Consider the following 17463-nt stretch of genomic DNA (forward strand, 5'->3'; position numbering starts at 1 on the left):
AAATCTGTAAGATAAAATGTAGAAAAAAGTAGGGTATGATTTAGGAGATGTTCGTGCGTACTTATCCATATTCTGTCATTCGGTTGGTCTCCTTTTTATTTCTTGGCTCAGAGCTTCATCTGCTGACTTTATATCTCTTTATCTTTCTTATTCACTCTGTGGTCTTTTTTTCCTCAGTGAGTTTTCTCCCTCGTTTCACTCGCACGTCAACGGCACGATATTTCGCCGTCAACGGCGACCACGACGACGAGGACGCGGAGAAAAGTGCGCGTGGGAGAGGAGCGAGCGTTGTGCTTCCTCTTTTCTGCTCGTCTGCGCTTCAAAAAGGATAGAGAGGGGAGAGACTTGCGTTTTTTTCTTCTTCCTTTTTATGCCTCGTGTACGCTGAGTCCTATAGCTAAGCTAGCTAAAAGCCTTTATAAATCAGAAGAAGGCCGGACGGCGGTAGTTTGTAAGGGAAGCTTTCAAACTTCAAGCGAGAGACCTTTATGCGCCGGAGTCCCGAATTGACCGAAGCAGGAAAAAAGCAAGCGGGGATATAGTTGTGCTTCTCTAAGAGACTGGCAGCTCGTGTTTTCCTGCGTTACTTCGTCCCCTTTTGCACGAGTGAGAAAATGATGAACCTGAAGAGTCAGAGCGGGAGGGTCAGAACGAGAGACGGAGAGCGAGGTAGAAAAAGAGGAATGAAATTAAGAGGACAGGAAAGGATACTGTTGGTGCAGCCTAAAAGAACGATTTCAGAAATCTCAGCGAGCCATGAACGAGTCTTGATGGCAAGTTTTAGCGCGTAATTAAATGGTTTTACTACAGCGAGTCGAGGCTCCCTGTTGTACACGTGTCAGGATTCGGATGTTCCGGGCTAAAATAAATTACGTGTCGTTTTCTCGCTTCCTACAGCAGTCATAACAAAAACGAGACGTACATTTTATTCGAGACGAAAATACTTGATGGGTAGGCTTTGATTAATTGAAACTCATTATTTCATTTAGTTTAAGGGATAAATACGATTTTTGGTACAAATTAAATCTTCTGCTTTCGTCGGATCATGATATAAGTTTTCTTTTAAAATGTTTTTATTGTTTAAGAGGTATCCTAATTGGAATTTTCAAAAAATCGATTTTTTTATTGCATCTTTCGAAAGTATACACATCTAAAAGTATCACACTTAAATTTGATAAGGATTTGAGCAATCTAAGTGTACCTTTGAGCGACGTTTACTTGGCTATGTGAACGCGCTAATATGCCCAGTGCCGCACCGCGTACCTGCCTTTGTTTAAACGCGTTTTTCTCAAAATTACGTTTTTGGACGGCTCTTTGATAAAATATCGGAAACTATTCAACCGATCTTTACCAAAATTTTACCACGTGTTCTTTATGACTATAGCTGTAATGGATATCACACGAATTTTGAAATTTTGAGCGAAACTATTTTTTTTTTTGCAAAAAACGATGGAAAAACGTGCTTTTTCGTAGTCTTTGGAAGAATGGTCGCCATTTAACGATTTTCGAAAAAATTGAAAATCTTATGATATGCGCTATAGCCATTTATCCATTGAACCTAAAACCTTTTCCATTTTTTCCCTCCGATCGTTCATTCCAGAGATTTTATCAATAGTGCACACCCATCTTTTTTTTGGACTTGTCTCTTCCTCCATTTTTCTGTACGAAAAGTGAGTAAAATAAATATAAAAAAATTTGTTGTGTATTTTAATAGTGTATATTTTAGGCCTAACATTTTTTATATCCATATTTATAATTCATACCGGTGAAAAAAATTCGTGAAAATAGTATTTTTTGGCCCGTCTTTACAGTAGACCCCTTAAACAGTGGATAAAATTGTTGAATTAACAAAAATCGAAGGTTGAAACGATTTTCTTTTGGTAAAACTTCAACATGATATTTTCCGAGTCGCGCGAACTATGTCGTTTCGCTCTCCATGTTTCTCGTCCTTCCTTTCGTCCCTTTCCGAGTTCCAACACAGTAGCCCGTGCACATACTCCCTGTCGAGATCCCTCTCGACCAGGCCAACAATTCCCTCCTTCCCTTCGTCCCTTTTCCTCGATCTCTTTTCCTCCATATTTGATTCGCAGCGTCGGTCTCTCTCGCCCTCGTCGCCGTTTATTCTTGGTCGGATGGGTCGGAAAACGGGCGACGCGCATCTGTTGCCAAATTATTTTGCCCATGGGGCCGTGAAAAATTTCCCTCCCCCCAGTTCCATTATTGTTCCGTTGCGCGAAAAATCTAGTTATTTGCTCATTGCCCCACCCCTCAGGCGCCCCGGGAAAGTACTCGCGGCAGCCCGATCCCTCTTTGCACCCGATTTTCCCTCTCAATCCCTCGCTTCTCTCCCTTTTTTCTATCATTTTTCCCTTCTTTAACCCCCTCTCTTTCGGTCTCTCGCTCTTTGAGTATTTCAACACGCGCATTACTTCACGCACGTTCTAAGTTGAGAATTTCATCACCGCTGTCGGCATTTGGGCTTCTGGTTTCGGGGATCGGAATGCTTTGTTGGCGTCCCTCATACTATCGCGCTCCATTATATCTATTAGACACAGCGCAGCTTTTCACGCAATTTTCACGAAAGCTCCGTTTCGTTCGGGCTAGCAACGGCACTCATAAATTCACTGCAAATCATTGTCTCTCATGCGTTTGCCGTGTGAAGATCTCCGAGACGCGAGAGCGTCGAATCATTTCGAAGTAATAGCAAAAAAATTTATTCCGTAAAAAATTTAGCTCTCCGCGTAAACGCGATCAACTCCGCGCAAAGTTTCAATGAACAGTTTCAGCGAAGGTGCTCCGAAGTTCTAGTGAGACGCATGAATAATTTATTAACGTCGATTAGTATTCGACATTAAGGAAATGATGAACAATTAAAATTTGATGTGAAGAGATATACAACCGCGTCGAAAGAACGGTTGCAGAACGATGCGAAACAGCGTAAAACAAGGAACCCCACGAATAATTATCGAGCCAATAGAACAAACAATAAAACGACGTTACGCGTCGGAATTGGATAGAACTTCGAGTGCGAGACAAAGTTCGCCCGAAGGCTGGTGGCGTTAGCAGAGCAGTGATGCTGTAACGATCTTATAGCACATGGCATCGAGCATCAGAGAGGCCATATATGCAAATGTAGAAATGCCAAGAGCTCTCAGGTGTTCGAGATTGGCTCGGTAGGTATGTGAGCGCCCTCGCAAAACTTGCAACCCTCCGTCCCTCCTCGCTCTCTGTTTCTCTCTCATGCCCCCTCCGTCCCTCCCAGCGCGCCATCCTCTTCCGATATGGCTCGAGTTAAGCGTTTGCAGGTTCTCGTTCTGTGCACCAGAGGGCTCGGTTTCTGTACAAACATTCGCACGTACGTACGTATGTGTACCGTGAACGAGACACGCTCTAGAGATGCTCCGGTCGGAGTCTGTGTGTAGGCGAAGCGGACGGCGAAGCTGTTGTCCGATTATCGGGAATTGATGTAAATAGGGGTAGCAGCCAGCTCGCTAAGCTCGACTAAGCGGCTACAGAAAGGGCATGCATGTGCCAGGCGCAACTGGAAAAGCTTTTGGTATGAGAGAACCCCCTTGCACATTCGGATGTACGTGTGTACAGAGGGCGCTCCCAAAATCTCTTGCAAGGCGCGTCTCTCTTTGCGCCAAGCATCCCGAGACATCTTCCCTCGTCTCCGTATCGTCTTTCGGCAAACAAAAAGACCCACCCCTGCATCGATGCAACGGTTAAATAGTCTCCGTTCGCGCCTCTCTCCTCCCTCAGCTTCCCTGTGTATGTGTTCCCGGTTGTAGAGCTACAGCAAGTGTGTTTAGCCCCAACACACTTCAACATCTCCCTCGAAAACTTCTCCCCGCATCTCCCAACCTCTATAAATGCGACTCCCATCTTCGCGTGCTTGTACTCAAAATATGGCGCGTTCCGAAACACAATGATCATCTAGACGCTCCCCCCTGCGTATTGCAACGACTAATATGTACTGCGAACTCAAATTATGAAACTTCACACTGAACAATGTTAATTACGTTTCTCAGATAATTCGATGGCTGTTGCGTCAATGGAATTTCACATAAATTCTTTCGATTTCGTCTGAAAAATTTCATTAAGGGGTCTACTTTGATAAGACAGGTTTTAAGAAAGACTTTACGATTTTTTTCGACCGGTATGAATTATAAATATGGATATAAAAAATGGTAGGCTTAAAGAGTACATTCTTGAAATAAACAAACATTTTTTTTTTATATTTATTTTACTTAGTTTTCGGACAGAAAAATGGGGGAGAAGACAGATCCAAAAAAAAGATGGGTGTGCGCTGTTGATAAAATCTCTGGAATGGATGATGGGAGAAAAAAAAATTTAGATTCAATGGGTTAATGGCTATAGCGCATGTTTGATTTTTGATTTTTCCTAAAATGACAAAATCGCGGCAATTTTTCCAAAAACTATAAAAAAACTATGCTATAGCTATTATAAAGAACACGCGGTAAAATTTTGGTAAGGATCGGTTGAATAGTTTCGAAGATTTCATATCAAGGAGCCGTCCAAAAATGTAATTTTGAGAAAAACGCGTTTCAGTGAAGGCAGGTACGCGGTACTGTACTGGGCGGTGTGTATTAGCGCGCTCGCAGACAGCCAAGTGAACGTCCCTCAAAAGTACACTCAAACTGTTCAGATCTTTATAAAATTATAGTATGATACTTTGAAATATTAGTATAGTTTCGAAAAGTACAATAAAAAAAATCGATTTTTAGGAAATTCTAATTAGAACAGACCCCTTAAAGATCGAATTTTTCTTTCCCAATTCCTCGATAAGCTCGCATACGTTGACAGCAGCCTGAAAACGTCAGAACAGCCGGTGTCGTTCTCACAATAAATTTTGTGAGGAAAGTAACAATGGCGGTTTCGAAAACGTCAATCTAAACGAGGAAAAGCATCGATCAAAGAGAAATTAATGAGATTTGGCAAGTAATACATCTGCGATAGAACTGCGTGCTCACGCTAAAATATTTATGTACGAATAAATGGATAAATACTTTCGTCTTCCGACTTGCACATTAGTTGAGCCGATCGCGTTCGTTGAGCGCAATATCCATTAAGCCACCTGCATCTCTGCAGTGTCGGACGGTTAACCATCACGACAATAGCTAATCGACAAGATTATACACGGCTCGTTGAAAAATTATATTACCTACTGCGGTAAGAGCGATATTAAATATCATCCAGAGTGTAAAATCCTCTCAGCCTGATCTCGCTCTAGAGTAGTTAAACTTAGAAGCTCGGGGGTGCGAGTCAAGCTACGATACAGAAGTCGTGCACGCTCTTTCGAGCTTCGATCGTTTCAGCCGCGGATCCTTTCAGTAGTAATCGTTGAATTTCGGTCGACATTATGCTCGCGTCGGATTAAAATTGTTTGCTCCACTCGCAGCCGCACCTCGAATATCCGAGTATATCGCGCGCAATATCTATGTTTATCCGTTAATTATTATAGTGCTGGATAGTTTGGCTCAGAACGCATTAATCGGGAGCTTAAGAAGCTGTTGTGGATTACGGCGAGAGATATCTCTCTTCGGCTGTCTCCCTCTCTCTCTCTCTCTCTTGTTCTTTCTCACTCTGGATTCTCGAAAACGGAGTTTAAGGAGCAGTTTTCCCGTGCAATGTGTATTTAACGATATAACACGTTGGCGCGTTAAAATATATGCTCAAAGACCACCTGAAAGGCTGCTGGCTTGGGGAGTGTGAATAGTCGTTTTATCGAGTGGCAAAACTAACCGAAGAAATGATGCTAACGGTAGTAGACTAAACTGCATGTTAGAGAGTTTTCTTTCACCTGGTTTGGCAAAACAAACAGAATTAGTGATGCAATTTAGATCACGAACGAATAAAAAATCAACACAAGATTGGCTGGGTGTGTTTTGACTCAAGAATCGTTTACACAAGCGAATAAAATCTCTTAACAGGCTCGTGTAAAGCAATATGGATACTATTCATTAGTATCGCCATTTCAACACGATTTTCAGACACTTCGAGTAGCGGGCTCACAAGTGAAAGCAGTCTGAGCGTAATTTAACCAAACTACTTGAGTATTGAAAGAATTAGTCCAGTAGCGAGGCCACCTCCGCATAGGCTTTGCACGAAAGTAATCAATTATAAATCCAAGAAATCAGGAACAAGAATGTTGTTTTATTTCCATTCATTACCGTTAATACAGAAAGCTCTTTTTCACTACACTAAAATAAATTTGATAAAATAAACATACAAACACTAAAATTTGACTGAAACTGCAATATTTGGCAGAAACTGTTACCGAATAACAATTGCACGTGTTGCTGATTCTGCTATGAAAACAATCAATGAAACTTCGACAGATGAGTAATTATACTAATCGATAATTTTTAGCTCCAAACTAACTGTGCCCTTGATAGAATGAGCACATGAGCAACCCTTAGACTATAACCAAGAAAGGGAAAGAGAGTCTCGAGGGAGAATAAGTGCCAGTGCATACCTGACTACGTGTGAATTTCTACGGTTGCTCCGGTGGAGAAACTGCTGGAGGAGCGAAGTCATTCAAAGGGAGAAAGACAGAGAAGCCAAAAACTCTCGGTGGTGTGCGGTTGGCACTTTGTTCATCAGGCAAATGAGTACGAATCTGCTAAGACGCCGCCTCCGTGACGATGCCTGTATAGGAGAGTCTCGCACCTCTTTTAGCCAGGTGAATGTGAACGGATGAGGGTTAGCAATAGTTCCGAGACAAAGCCAAGTCTGGGGGAGAGAGAAAGAGAGCTGCAACGAAACTCTGCTGACTCAAATCACATCCGCGTACTCAAGTGTGTGCCTTTATACGTGAAGCTGAGCCGCTCACGCGCGCGTATGTATTTTGTCATTGTGGCAGATCCAGCATAACCAGCCGAGACTAATTCGTCTTCCTTTTCTCACAGCATCTTCCGCCAACTCAAATCAATCTCGCGTTAGTTTCGCACGGAATGCATTAGCAAATAAACGAGGAACGTACACAGCCCCGCGTCGTTGGCTTCCCGGTTTTGTTATTATTTATGTCGTATATCTGTATATATCAGCATGAATTTCAAACGAAATTCATTTCATTTGGATTATATTTATTTGTGAAAGTTGCTAGTTGTGAATGATGCTAATGAAAACGCAGCGCATATTAGGCTCGGGAAATGGTATAAATCTTGTTGCTTCGGGATGAAACTTTTGAAAATTCACTCACTTTCTCCTCCCCCCAATAATTGGATTACAGCGTATTACCACGGTTTTCATGATTCAGGAAAAGCGCTGGGACTTGTCCTTATAGGCATGCAGCCGATTTTACATTTGTTGTACAATTTCGTTTGTTGTACAGTTTTGTTGTTCGTTGTACAATTAATTAGTTAATACTTGTAATATTTATCGATCTAAGCTAATCTTTCCACCAATCCATGAAAAGAACCCTTTTCTAAATTTAAGGCGTTTTCTGGGAGAGCATTCCAGAGATAGGCTCCGGTTACGCTGAAGGAATGCCTCTTATATTCTGTTGGAAAGTGAGGAGCTTCCAAAAATTCTCTTTGTCCCGTTTTCCTGTTAGCCTGTTAGTTACTTTAGAGTACACTGTGCCGTGCTTCTTTGTAAAGGAAAAAATATTGCCAGAGGTTCTCACATGCGAATTTAAATTTGCTCACAATTCGTTCAGGGCTCATCGTTTGTGATTTAACAAAATCATTTTTGTTCCAAAGCAAATTTAGCGGTATGAATTTGCTCCGATATTACAATTTCTATTGTCCCCCTCGACGTACCGCACTGACATGTACGCGTAGATAAAGATACGTGTAAATGGTTAACGCGCATACGATTTCGAGGCGAGAAAAAGCGCTGACCGGAAGTGGTGATATTGTAATTCCGAGATCGTGAACGAATATTTCGTTGGGGGAAGAAAAGAGGGAGGGAGCGATACGAGTATCGTGGCTATATCTCTGTTCTTCGATTTCCGTGAGCGCGGTACATCAGGAGGACGGATTGGGTGTAAGTAGAAAAATCCGCATTTGGTCAGACGCGCGCAAATGTGTGGAAAAGCGCGTTCGCGTTTCCCGTACGTTCTGCTGCTTCGGGTGCGCATGGGATTGGAGAAGGTGAGAAAGACAGAAATTTTGGTACGGTTGGGAGAAAGAGATGAGAAAATGTGGGATTGAGAAGCAAAAAGTGAGAGAGAGGAAAATGGAGGCAGATGATATCCGAAGGAGCAAGAAGCACGTACTCTTTTCTCTTGAGGTCACAGCCGGAAGCCCACGTCGACACGTGGAACACGTGCGATAGACGTCTGAGCCGAGGAGACGACGTCTTACCCTTAGGATCGAGAGACGACCATCGCTTTATCAAAACCCTATTTTATATCGGTCCCGGTAACGGAAAAAAGCGTATCTAAAGCTCTTCCTCTGTCTCTACGAGCGTGACTATGGTCGAATCGTGGTTTTGCTTAAGGTCTGACCGAGGAACGCAGCTTGCTAGCCGGAGCTTCTGGTTATGTGTGACACTCCTCTATTTCCCGCATTGGTCAGCCAATATCGCGCATATTGGCGCTTGCACGTGTCTCCTTTCCAAGCGATATAAAGCAGGGATATTTATTCTTGATCTTTCGACTCTTCTATTTTCGTCGCTTCGATCTTATCCAACGAATTTCAACTCTTTGAAAAAATTTTAGCCTTTATAATTTGTGATAATTATTTACCAATGGGATTTTGTTGAGACACGCCTGCAGTGTTAGTGGAGCGAAAATAATTCATTTGTACGCTAACAAACATTTGGCTGCTTCACAATTTGAAATCTCAGAACCGGCTACGACGAATCTTTCGTTCAAAATCATGACCTTTCATCTCGTTTATCTTTTGAGAGAATGTGAAAAAAGTGGGGAAAAATGTTTCTTATAGAATGAGTATAACGGCAACTCAAATGGAATGATGGAAAGTAACAAAAATTAGAATCTTCGTTTCAAGTATTTCATAGAAGTGTAACGAGAAATTGGACCCTCAGTTCCATCTCAAAATTTCAACATACATCATTCGAGCAAAATATTTCTTCGCTACTCGATTCCCCCTCTCCAATTTTTCACGAGTCGAACTAGATCGTTGAATTTACTAAGTATTGATCGAACGATCGAACTAATATGTCCGATGAAACGAACAGGCCTTGAAAGCGACTATTCGAAACAAAAATAAAATAAAAAAAAAAAAATAAAAAAGATCAGTTTCATTCCTTATGTTGTGAATAATATCAATAAATAAATCAAAGAATAAATTTTCTTCGATCTTAAAAAACAAAATAGAGTCGTTACGTTTGGAAATAAAACAAAATATAAGAAAGAAAATATGTTTGACGTTGATCGATGAAAAATGTATATTGAAAAAATGAAGATTGAATGAAACAAAAAATGAAGTTACCCAGAAAATCGTGGTGAAAATCCAAGGACTAAGACACCGAGTTGACACGAAGATGCCTCAAAAGGTATCGCTGTTATCCGAATCCTGCTTATACTGGGACGGATGAAAAGAAGGATGGGAAAGTCGGCTATCGAGGCTTCGGCAGTTTTATACTCGGCCCCGATGGGACGAAAGTACAGATCAAGAGAATAAAAGAGTGTGGAAGGGTGGGGGTTGTTTGGGGAGGGAGTAGAACGCGAGTGTGAAAGCTTGGCGAGACTGTTAGAGTCACGATACTCTATTTTGTTAGCCGATAAAGAGCAACAGTTGTTGGCTGATCGTTAGGTGGCGTTGACGGTGCGGTATGGTGGTTGTGGTCGTTCATGCTCTTCTTGTTGTTTCGTCGGGGTGCTGTTGTTGTTGTTGTTGTTGTTTTTGTTGTTGTTGGATTGTTTTGTTTCAGCCTGGGCTGGGGAGAGGCTCCAGAACGTACGCTCTTTCGGAACGCGCCCGGATAGAGATGTCGATAAGCCGTCGTTGAACGAGAGCCATTAGAAAGTTTCCGCTTTCCAACGGATCGCTCTGGGCTCTCCTCTCCCTTTCGTGTTCGTATTCCCTCTCCACCGATTGTCTCATATAACATTGCTACTGCTCGTTACTCCCTCGCATCCGATTGTAATCTCGGTTCCCGTACTCCGGGCACGATGGACCTTGAATTTTCTCCGATATTGATCAACGGATCGGGCAATGACGAGAAAAAAAAAACAGGCTGATGCAACGTCAATTCTTCCCGTCGATTGTTCTCCGGCTTCGAATTTGGAGCTTACGCACGCAGCGCACGACTGATTTTTCAAAATTCACGATCCGAGTGATTGACGCACGTAGCCTTTCATGTCGAACACTCGTTATAAATATTTTTTTATTAATCAAGCATTTCCCATATCCTGGGCGGAGAAGTGCTGTCAAATTCGTTCGGTTATTCGACACGAAACGTACTGAGAACATTTTCCTATTAATTAAACATGTTGGGTATTCTGAAAGCGTATTGGGAAAGTGCAGTAGAAGGTACTCGGTTACTCGGCATAAAATAAATATTTCGCCCTCGAGTTGAAATTCGTATTGGAAGTCAAAGTGTTTGGCAGGCTTGCGGTGAGTCCGATTTCATTTTATATTTCCCATTTTATTTTATTTTTTTTTCATTCGAACGAATGCACGCGAATCGGTAAGAAATTTATCATTGATGTGCTTATAAGCGCGGTCTCCGCGTGTTCGAAACAGAAGACATATAACTCCATGGAGGAACAAATTGCTTTCCTCCCCTTTCGGCTCCGGAGCCCTCTCCTCGTATCTTACCGTATCTCTTTTAGCCTCTCCTCTCGTTTTCCATCTCTTCTCTTTTTTTGCTACGACGAAATGAGAAAGAGCAAGGAAGGTCGAGAGAAAGAGCGAGAACTCTTTCTCCTCCCCTCTCTCTCTCTCTCTGCCTTTTCCCAGGCGATTAACGACCAGAACTACTTCGAAAATAATAAAAGCCCATATTTCAAGGCAACGTGAAGCCCAGCCAGATCGTTCGCTCACTCGCACCATCGCCCAGCCAGGTATGCAAATTTCGAGTGTCTATACGAGTACGGAGTATTCCGCGTCAAATCGCCCACTCTTTCACCTTTGCATTTTTTCATTCTCTTGACTTTGGTTTCCTTTTAGTGATAAACTTTCATTCGGTACGTGAAAACGCACTTTTTCACTCCCGAACGAAGAAACACTTTTTCTGGACTCTTATTCTCTTCGGATTGGTGGACACGACTTTGGGTTTGAAATCGAATTCTTCTATGAAAATTCAACTGCTAGAGAGACGATAAACAAAAGTAAAACTCTGGCCGATTCGGCGTAGGATGCCGCATATAAACGCACTCAACTATATTTATATATACCGCCTCGACACTTGGGAAAGAGCTGTGTTCGGAGAAAACGCAATGTCCAAGGGAGGTTCCATTCTCCCTGCGGGTGACGTTTTTAATTATCGCAAAGGAGAACCCGATTGCAGTTATTCTGTTTTGTTTTTCGTCGCATATATTTATGTGCAAAACTCCATATGTATGCGTACAGATATGTACTACAAACAGACTGTGAACAATGATCGCGGTCGGTGGAACAATCCGATTGAAGCCTCATGATCAAATGAGCGCGACCTTCAATACGAAATTCTAGGTTAAGGGGGGTCTTGCTTTAAAGAGTCAAAAACCGATTTTTTCAGGAGTGTTTTTGGATCGGCGGAAATAACTCAACATAGCGAACTTTTCGGATAGTTTCAAGGATATTTCAAGAGTACAAAAACATTGTTTCGATGTGAGAAATAATAGTTTGTACAAGGTTTAAGTTCAAAGTCTGATTATCGAAATTTCTCAGCTTTGTACAATGTGGAGATCGTAATTACCGTCTGCAACGAAAACTCAAAATTTGTTTTCCATTTTCATATATTTTCTTTGGATATAAATCTATAAAAATCTGAGAAAATTACGAAACTCTATATTTTTAGTGAGTTTGGAGAAAAAAACGCTTCTAAAGAAGAAAAATATCACTTCAGCCTACAAAATATTTCTTATATTAAAACAATGTTTTTGTACTCTTGAAATATCCTTGAAACGATACTGAAAAGTTCGTTATGATGAGTTATTTACGTCTATCCTAAAAACATTCCCGAAAACAATCGATTTTTTTGACTTTCTAAAGCAGGAGCCCCCTTGAGGTTTCCTCAACTCTTGACGCCAATCCTTATTTACTTTTTTGTCTCGAACACTACAGTCCAATAGTTTTTCCCTTAAAAAACGAAAATGTATTAAATTGCTAGCTCTTGGGGCAGTTTCTACGACTTATGGGGACGTTTTGAAAATCATTTGTCATTTGAGAATTCAATGTGATCATGTAATTTCATTAGTCTCTCTTTCTCTCTTCTCCCAATTCATTCCTTTTTCGTTACATCATCCATGAAAACAGTTAAGCGTATTTAAGCTCGTTTGAAACGTCGGTAAGTTCATGTTTTGTTCAAAGAGACTCGCTGCTGCTTCTCGGCATAACTGGAGCCTTGAGATGTTATCGGCAGCATATCGTATTCTTAATCATATTAATGGATCTCTTTGATGTAGCAACCAACAGACGAGTCCTCAGGGCAACTGTGGGTTAAGAAGCGAGTAAGGAAGTGGAAGAAGGAGAGAAGAATTTCAACAGAGCTTGCTCTGCGATTCAACAAATAAGGTAGACTTGTCAGCTTTTCTGAGGGATTTTGTATCACGTTGAGGACCTTTTTTGATTTAACTGAAACTGGATGTCGTTTTAAATACACATTTTGATGGTAAATTATCGTTCTTCAAAACAGACGAATAATTTACGAACGGTTTCCGCAGCATCAGTATTTTTATTTCCTCCAAATCGGTCGTTTGAAAACTAAAAAACTGTTAATCCGATCGATACTAAATTTATACCTACCACTTATTAATTATAATAACAGCTAAGGCCTAGACGAAGGATTTCGTATTCCGTTGAAAAAAAATTGTATCAAAAAACCGAAATTTAGCACCTCAAAAAATGATTTTTTTATTAAAACTGTCGCCATTTTTTTTAAATCAAAATTTTTACAAATCTTTCGTCCAGGCCAGAGCTGTTATTATAATTAAAAAGTGGTATAAATTTGGTATACATCAAATTAATAGTTTTTTACTTGTCATGTCCACCACAACTGACGCTCAAAAAAGGTGCTACTGTAATACAGCTGGAGTTGCGTCATTTTGAGAAATTTTTTGATGAAAAAAATTGTACAAATGTACTATTTAATGTCGTTCACAGTTTTTCCATAAACACTTATTTTCTTGTCAAAAAAAATCACGAAATTCACGTTTTTTTTGCACCCTGCAAGGGTATAAAGGCCTTAATAAAATTTGACGACCTTTGTAGTTATTCTCTGACATGTAAAAAGATCGAACGACCAATTAACAAAAAATGGATCTAAACCTTAAATTACATCGTTTGATGTCCGTGAGCGCGACAGAGTCTATCCCTTCGGCATTGTGTTTCACGAGAACAACGTTACACTTCTCAGTATCACACTCGAATTTCCAGTGTCCGACTTTTTCCCTATTCTTTTCCTTACGGAAGCTTCCTGGCACACCTTTTCCGTTCAGTTCTTATTTCTCTTCCACTCATCTCTCTTCGCTCTCCACCATTTCTAGTTTGCTTTCTTACCCCTCGTTAAGCATACATGGAAAGCAAAAAGAGAAACGAGCACGTGGGGAGCGGAGAACCCGGGGCCATATTTTCGAGGGATACAACTCGGTTCGTTCTGTCTTTTTCCTCCTTCTTTCGTCCTCTTCCTCTTCGTAACTGCAGTCGTCGTGCATCATGAGCTCTTCATAAATATCTGATGACCACCGGGAGGACGCTGCACAGTTCTGCGGTGAGAAACTTTTCCAGCACTCTTCCCGACGACCCCATAGATATAAAAGTGTATCAGCGCGTCCGCACACAACCTTAAACCCTTTCAAGCTTATCACTATCTTCGTGTTCGTTACTCTCCTCGTCCATGGTCCTTCCTACGTTCAGTTTCGTCGCTTTTTCTGGGGCTTCACGCCTTCTCATTACCCACGAATCATTTGTCACGTTCGCTTTTATGTACACTGCAATGTTCACCGTCTTCCATGAATTTGTTTATTCTATTTTTCTTCTCCATTTTATTTCTCCGACTCGGAAACCCGTTCGTAGCTTATCGAGCTTGTTACACATACGTTTCTGTAATTTAAGCTCGAACCCTCGGGAACTCCCGGTTTATTTTCAATTGCCCCAAGCCCCGAGGCGCAGTTTATTTTCGCAGATGCACCGGCTTGGCTACCATCATGGATTGTGTGCTTTTCCTTTATCCGAGCTTGCATATATGAAGTTCAGGGAAGCGGAATGAACAAAGTCGGTCCTTATTTCGAAGAGTCAATAAAACTCGAAAACTGACATCGAATCGATCGACCGAAGACGGTGACGTCTCGGACTGAATCTCGGAATTTCCGGTCTCTTAAGAAAGCAATCTGGAATCCATTTATTTCTGTTTCCGACTCTATTCCGTCATATTTTCTTGTCGAATTCATCGCATTTTGTCATCTCGAAGTTTGTTGTACGAGAAGCTTCCTCCAGTGTTTCTGATCACGCCAGCGATTAATTTTTCATCAGCCTGTTTCTTCTTTTCTTTCTCTCTCTCTCTCTCTCTCTCTCTCTCTGTCTTTCAATCTTCGCTTAATTAGCCAATGAAACTGTTGCCACGTGCACTCTCCCTGTCTCCCTTTCTCTCTTTATTCAGAGACCGAAAGCTCGAGTTGAACTTTACTCTGAAAGTTCTCGCCCCCTTCCTTCCTTTACTGTTGTCGAATCGTTTGCTGATTTCTATCGGAACGTTTCCGGAAGCATTTTCGAGCTATGCCGAAGCCACTCGAGCGCCGTTTCGCGTTGCTGATAAGTCGTTCGATTTTAATCTACATCTTTTAACGTGTCGATAAACCTTTTATCTGAGAGACGATCGACGGTCACGTCAGTCTGGAAATTCCACAAATAATTAATCATTTAAATTGTCGAAACGTAATTAGCAGCAGACTCTCTCGCTTTTTTTTCAGTTCCCCAAAATAATTCAGCAAAATAAAGGGTTAAATATACGAGGAGAATTGTATTGTTTCGATTGCAATTCTATGCATGCTCACATGCTAATCAAATTTAGTCCTTTGTAATTTAGACCGACTCAATAATCGAATTGGCACGTTTGTTGATCTGTCACATACATGACGCCCCAAGGCAGCAATCTTGCTTCTGCTATTCCCCGATTCGATAACATATGTTAAGGAGAACGCATATACGCAGTTCTCCACTGAACTATGGTAATGGAGCTCCCTAAAATACATGCAACGTATACATACCGAAGCACCCAACATCGGCTATAATCGTAACGTAGAATAGACTGTCTTACGACGGTTTGCGCCTGAGAATTGCGAATTCCAGTTACCGAATGAGTCATCTAATTGAGCTGTTTCTATCGTCTTGTGTATCGACTTTAGCAAACGCATCAGTAGCTATTTGGAAAGTGATAATTATTGTTCATCCCTTGAGGATTGGAAATCTAGAGTTTTCGAACGATTCTTGTTAATTTCAGTGGCTCCAAAAATTTCGTAGAATCTCAAATGATCGATTCCCACGATTTTTCACTCCCCTAGTTTTTGGGCTGAATTTCCCGTTCCCGAAATGTCTTGAAGGATCTAACCCCAAGAAACATTTTCAAAATTTCACAGGCTAAAGTCGATCGCATTCAAAATTGTTCTACTCCAAAAATCATCCCTGAAGCCCCCAATCTCGACCATCATTTCGCCTTGAATATTCCTTGCGAGCCTTCCCCGCGAAGCCACACTGAAAAAAACCTTGAAAAGTTAGTTTTCGAATGCAGCATCAATCCCAGGAATCTCCTCGTCCCCGGATTGGCAACGGGCACTTTGAGAAGAGGCAGCGTCTCGTGCGAGCATGCACCCTTATCGCTTCGATTAACCACTGCCCACAGCATCAGAGTAATAGCATTTCGCTTCTCTCTCCGTCTCGCCGTCGTCCTTTGTCCTTCTCCCTGTCTCTGTATCCACCCGCTTCTCTCTCTCTCTCTCTTATTCCATGTGAATTAACCACCAATCGGGTGACGTACATGCGTGGCAGATACCTCGTTCCGTTTCGCGAGACTGTATCCTTCCGGTCTCTCGGTCTGTCTTCTCGTCTCCAGCCTCGTGTATTTATATATCTGTATACATGCGATTGGACCGTTGTGTTCATCTTCGACCCTTATTCCCCAGTTGCTCGCGCTGTCTGTCGACATTATACGCGTTCTGGGCAAGCACGTCGTCCGAGATAAATCGTGTTCCGGTTAACCGTACTCGCACATACACATGACGCACATACATCGTACCTGGTCATCCATCTTACCGCGATGCAGGAAGAACGTCGTGCATCATGCGCGTACGTTCATACGTATATGGACACGAATTGATAGCTATAATCATACTTGTATCTGGATCTGTTCGACAGAATCATTTTGCTGATCGATGGGAGTTATCGAAAGTTTTATCTGACAAAATGTGCGGGGATAACGATCGTTTTTCTCGGGAGATGAAATTTATATGTTCAATTATCACTGGGCGATGTTTCGTTCTGGGAATGATCGGGAACCGCGATGAAAAAAAGGGTGGAATTCGGTCGGGGATTTTGTAGGTACGTTCGTTGGGGAATCATGAACTCTGAATTGCGTAGGGCATCAGAGTTTTGATGGATCGATAGAGAAGCGCTCTTTTTTGGCTTTCGGGAAAGCAAACGTCTCTGTTTGGGGAGACGAGTGGTGCGTCAGTGCGGGAAAAGGAGTCAGACGTTTCAAGACGCTTTCGTGTAATAACAGCATCTTTTGGGATGAAGAATAGAGCAGGTTATTCCGTGAGAGCTGAACGAATCGTACGGCTGTAGGGAAAAAGGAATGCGAGACAGAGAAGGCCGAAAACGAATCGAAAAGCTGCTCCCCTCGCCTCCTGCGCTACCTCCTGCTTCGATTCGAAGCTTCCCACACGAGACAATATGCAAAATTGCTGAATACGGGCCGTAAAATCCAGGCGGCGTGGGTGCCAATATGAGCAAGCCCGTGGCGCGTGCGAGCTCGTATTCCAATTTCTCGACAACCCTATTTTTCTCACTGCCAAGCATCCCTAACGCTTAATGCCGAAATCTCGTGTTTTCTCGCTTCTCACTCTCACGCATGATCGCAGAGATTCTGAGAAACGATCGAGACGTCAAAGCCAATGTCTAACTTCTCTGCAACATGTTTATCTCGTTTTCGACAAATTTTCGATGTTTTCACGTGATTCCAATGACAGTGTCGAGGATTCATTTCGGTTTGACAAAGTGACATTTACCGCTACCAAATAATGTTCCATAAATTTCTGTACATAAAATATTGATGGAGCAACTTTATATCTCCAATGGATGAAATTATCGAGTGCCTTTAGAGCTGGTG

The 17463-nt window shown here is 41.9% G+C and overlaps 1 protein-coding gene across 1 annotated transcript in view; it reads left to right on the plus strand.

The window, feature by feature from the left end:
- The window catches only part of LOC122407097 (nucleolysin TIAR), a 610998-nt gene that overhangs the window by 61838 nt on the left and 531697 nt on the right, over positions 1-17463 (plus strand). The gene's annotated exons all lie outside the window — the stretch shown is intronic.

The sequence above is a fragment of the Venturia canescens genome, chromosome 2, assembly GCF_019457755.1.
Source record: "Venturia canescens isolate UGA chromosome 2, ASM1945775v1, whole genome shotgun sequence".
Lineage (NCBI taxonomy): Eukaryota > Metazoa > Arthropoda > Insecta > Hymenoptera > Ichneumonidae > Venturia > Venturia canescens.